General features: G+C 39.8%; 1 long non-coding RNA gene across 1 annotated transcript; it reads left to right on the forward strand.

Moving 5' to 3' along the window:
- Positions 1–1,136: 1,136 nt before the first annotated feature.
- Positions 1,137–2,172, forward strand: LOC148098502 (uncharacterized). The gene is made up of 3 exons (XR_015720742.1): positions 1,137–1,150; positions 1,316–1,379; positions 2,042–2,172. It is a non-coding gene; the product is annotated as an uncharacterized LOC148098502 (long non-coding RNA).
- Positions 2,173–5,365: the final 3,193 nt, after the last annotated feature.

Genomic DNA, 5,365 nt, shown 5'->3' on the forward strand with positions numbered 1-5,365 from the left:
GCCACAGACACCGCACAGCTGCTATTTTTTTGCAGGGAGTGGACGAGAGCACGAGCGCTTTAGGTGAGTAAAAAATATATTCCACAGTACCCGTGTGTTAATGTGCAGGAACACATGCTTCAAATATCAATAATGCGCATCAATTCTGTCACTACCCTGCTTTTGCACACCACTTTCTTATATGCGCTTTTCTTGTTAACACACAGAGTACACACCGCTGTGCACTGCCCACGTACACGCAAAGTCAGCTGATCTCATCTGATGCAGATTTGCTCCTTGATCAAGTGACATTTGTCTGGATTTTTGGCACGAGTGGCGATCAGCACCGCGGATGGATGTCCCGATTTACATACCCAGCGCAGCTGATACTCACCAGAATAATTTACTAAAATTATGCACTCCTGTTATTAAGTCCAGTTCAGTCTGTTAATGTTGATAACCGTTTCAAACGAACGTTCATAGGTGTGTTGCTAAGCCTAATAGCTTAAATAACAAACTTGAAATGTGCCCGTCCCATTTTCCCCTTTATTGTTTTTTCTCTGTGCTGTAAATCTTCTGTCTAAGAAGAAATCTGAGGCTGCTGTTCTGAGAATGAGCTACCAAAGCTTTTTCTGAATGAATCAATAAAGATCCATTTATGGAAAGCTCAGATGAAGGCAGTTTTGTCTTTAATTATATTCAACAATATAACATATTCGACCACTTGTAAGTGATTTTTCTAACTTTAATACACTAAAGTTAAGGTTATATACCTAATTTCTAGTAAGTGGCCCAGCCCCTCCTATATTTTTATGTATGTGGCCCTCAGTGAAAAAAGTTTGGACACCCCTGACCTATCCCCACAAGCTGCATGTCTTTGGACGGTGGGAGGAAGCCGGAGTACCCGGAGGGAACCCACGCAAACACGGGGAGAACATGCAAACTCCACACAGAAAGACCCCGGCCTGATGGTAGAATTGAACTCAGGACCTTCTTGCTGTGCGGTAACAGTGCTAACCACCGTGCCACTGTGCTGCCGATTGCACAGCCATTAAGGATCAAATCAGTTTCTGAAAAATGTTCTGCTTTTTCTCCCTCTGCTTGCTTCTTACTGTCTTTGAGGCTCGGGACCAGCACTCCTGTTGTTGGACAGAAAGACATCAACTCAGTGGTAAGTATTTTGGTTTTCCAATATATTAGCAACTGTCAGTGACATTTATATTAATCAGGCTGAACTTTAACCATACTTTAGATCAGCCTGTTTTACTTATTGTTTTTGTGCTTTGGTTTGGGGAAGTTGTTTCTGTACTGATCTTTTCCTGTCTTCTGTTATTAGACTTTAGATATGACTGCGCGATGCTGTTGCTGTTGACTCCAGTTAATTCTACAAGTCATGCTGTGTAAGTAAACAAACAACAACAGTTTGTCTGCATTTCTTGAAAGATCACATCCCCCAAACTTAGTTTAGAGGGTCTACACCAGGGGTGTCAAACTCAAATACACATTGGGCCAAAATTCAAAACTGGAACAAAGTCGCGGGCTAACGTTAATATTTATTGAAATATATTTATTCCTCCAGATATAAGAATGAATCTTTTCTTATGGACTCAAACACATTTTGCTGAAAAACTGAATATGGAACAAGCAAAGCTTAATACTAAACAATTTATATATTAGCTGTGTAATACCAGTAGGCCAGCTCTAATAATAATTTGGTATGGCTTCGCGCCAGAGTTTGACACCTATGGTCTACACTGTAAATAGTGAAGTCTGCAAGTTTTCTTTTGTTTTGTGCCCAAATCATTTTGCACATCATTAGAATGAAAGTTATTGGCCATGTTTGCATAGCCCTTTTTAAAATGATGCTTTCATGACATTATTGTGTGTTGGATGGTGGTCACGGCTATCCAGACTGACAATTGGGACATTGAATGTCACCTCTCCAGTGGGGAGGGGGCCTGAGATTGTCCAAATTGGAGTCTGTTTTATACCAAATGCAGAAAAAATGTTTTAAGAAAGCAATTAAGTTCATGTTCCAAAAAATATGATTGTTTGCTTGCAGGACAACAGGAGAGATGAGTCCTCCTCACAGATGGTGTGGTCAGTGAAGATGGTCGCCTGCAGGTTCAAGCTCATTGCATCTCCAACCCACATCCACTGCCACTGTACTTAAGGGAAGTTAAATACTTTCTTCTGCACCTACATTTGGATCACCTCAATCCATGACAGTCATTCAGGCAGTAATGCCTGGACTGGAAACAAGCATCCTTAAAATAATACAACATTCTAGCTCATGTGTTGGAATGAAAAACAAATGTGTTGTTTAAATTAGAGACTGCACTTGTGACAGAACAACAAATATTTTATTTTGATTATATAAGTAATGTAAGTACAAAACAAACTTGAGGTAGGCCTAAACTTATTTTCAGAATAATTACATCTGAGACTTTGTTTCACTGTAAGATTATAACAGTGATGGCAATATAATTATTTGTTGTTCAGCAGAACAGTGTCCAGTATGTTGGCTGTTATACTTTGTTGTGTTTGAAAATAAAAGTTGGGCTCATTTTAACATCAATACAAAAAGTGTTGTTAATTATTTTTAATCATATTCAGGTTACCACAAATTGTTTTTTTCATTTAGTTGAACTTGAAATGTTTGTCAGTAGGTAAACAATTAGTACTGTACAGTCAAAAATATCAAGTTATTCTTAATACTGCAGACTTGCAATGATGACTGTTGTCCTAACAGTCATCTTAAGTAAGCTTTACTTAGTTTTTTTGAGGCAACGAGTTTCCTTAATTTTTTTGAGTTCTGGGAACTAACAAGGTTGTACAGTGTACTCAAAATGAGTAAGTTGCCCTAACTTGGTCATCTTACGTAAACTTGATCCAATTTTTTTGAGTTCTGGGAACAAATGAGCTTGTACAAAGTACTCAAAATAAATAAGTTGTCCTAATTCAGTCATTTTTAGCTAAGCTTTACTCAATTTTTTGAGGCAATGAGTTTCCTCAATTTTTTTGAGTTCTGGGAACTAATTAGATTTTACAGTGTAAGGGTTGTCTGATTGTCGTCTGTTTCTCTCCATTATTGTAGGGTTTTAATATTACAATAGAAAGCACCTTGACACAACTGTTGTGATTGGACACTATATAAATATCTGTGCTCAGCACTGTTCACCTGCAGCTCAGGACCACAGACTCTCTGTCAAACCCCCCCCTCTTTTCTCTGTCAGCTGGCTTAGAAGAATGCCTGAGGCGATATCATGTGCTTCAGCCATCATTTGACTAAACTTTCCCACATAATCCTGGTAGGAGTCTCGACACTGCTCTCTTTCTATCACAAACAAACAAGTCTGTTGAACCCTGAGTGGCCTACCACAACAAAACCTGTGCAGAAAAGCTTCTGTCTTCAGAACAATACGCTTACAGGCACGTATGACCTCTGGGAGATTTCTTTTTCAGTAGCCTTTTTGTGGCTGGCTCCATCCTCGTTTATCCTCAGTTAACCCTAGGAATAAAATGTAGTATATTCCATGTCCACAAAGGCGATATTGCTGCGCCAGCTCAGCAAGCCATCTCAGGATCTGCTGTTTGCATTTGGAGTGTGAAGCCTGAACTGCTCCCTGACTCTCATTCCTGTCGCAGTCGCTTAGACGCTGTAGAAGCTGGCGATTGAAACGAGCCTTCATGCTTTATGTACTTGTTTTTAGCTTATTTTTGTTTCTTTTTTATATCATCTTTTTTTTGTTCTACAACTACAGCTTGTTAGGATTTGGGGAAGGCCTGAGGCCTCTTCTTCTGAAGAAAGAAAGGCCTTTACATACTGAGCATGAAACATTTGTACAAATGTTTCATGGGTTTTTTTGGACCAACTGCATAATTTTGCTGAATAAATCTGGAACATTCATTTTTATTTTGGAATAAGCTTGGTTTTTTTGCGTCTGCCAAATGCAGTGGTCTGACCAATCAGATCACTGCATTTGGCAGCAAGCGCGCTCGCAGGTCAAAACATGCACTGGTACTGAACATACTGTGACTGTTGTGATTTGGAGCTGTATAAATAAAATTTAATCGAATATGGAAAATAATATCATTTTACCTCAGACACACAGTTGCCAACTGCCAACAGGAGCTCAAACTGCTCCACTGGCATGTTGAAATATGTACGGCAGCTTCAACTCATGGAGCAAACCAGCTTCTGAGAATTGGATGAACCCAGAATCTCAGTTTCTTCCTTTTATTTAGAAACATCAGGACCAGCTTGTCATCACTTGATGTCCACTTCATTTTTTTCCACAGTTTGTTGAGGACGAGTTTTCCATAAAAATGCGACACTGCCAGTCTGCATCCAGAAAATTGGAATTTCGTATCTTTTTTTTTTTTTTTTGCAATACACTCAGTATAAAATAGCCTTCACTCTTAGGTGGGCAGGTGGGTAGATTATCCATCCTGCATTACCTTCATTGGTGCTGTGTGAAACAGCTGTGGCAGCGATTTGCCAGATCACCACCTCCACTCTGGTAACAAATTGGCAAACCTCATTTGACTGATTTTGACAGTAACCCTTGTCTCCTTCATGGTTACCTACATGGAGTTGCTGCCTCACATCCTGACTAGTTCAGCATCAGTATTCAGGTTTTATGATTCATTCCAGAAAAAAGAACTTACCTGAAATCACCTGCTACCCCTCCCACAGCTCAACATTTATCTTTGATGAGCAGTTGCATCCTTCCTCTCGCACTTGTTAACAACCTCTCTCTCTCCCTCCCTCTCAACTGAGTAATCACCTGTCCTTATTCAGTCAGATCCTGCTGTTAATCAGCCTTTCAAACACTTCAGCGGTTGTGTGAGTCAGCTTCTTAAGTCCAGTCTTTGTGAAACCATGACAGACCTCCTATAATGGAGTACAGCATGTACCACATTTATTATATTAAAAACATAACACGCTGTCACCTACTCTTATATAAACTTTGGTTTGTCATTGAAAACCCTGAGAACCTCTCCAGATGTGTGCTGATGTACTGACATGTGGATTTCAAACTGACTGCAGGGTGGTGCTCCAAAGTGTCAAAATGTTAATAAATCACAGTTTTACATGGATGGGAATTACAGGCTTGGGGACAAAATCTCATGTGTCATTATAGTGGTCATAAATGTATAATTCAGTGATGTATATTATACCCAAGTGTCTGTGAAATGCACTAAATCCCATCCTCTTGCAGCAGATGGAGGCCCCGTGAAGCCACGCCACTGCAGAAAGAATCTCATGATGAAATCGTACAGACAGGATTTCGTCCCAAAGGGCTCATGTGACTTTTTTCGAGCTAAACGAGTCTTTAATTTGTTTAATCGTGAAGTACGCTCTTGTGAGAGCACACAGCAT

Source organism: Neolamprologus brichardi, chromosome 15 (assembly GCF_056152115.1).
Source record: "Neolamprologus brichardi isolate AB-2024 chromosome 15, ASM5615211v1, whole genome shotgun sequence".
Lineage (NCBI taxonomy): Eukaryota > Metazoa > Chordata > Actinopteri > Cichliformes > Cichlidae > Neolamprologus > Neolamprologus brichardi.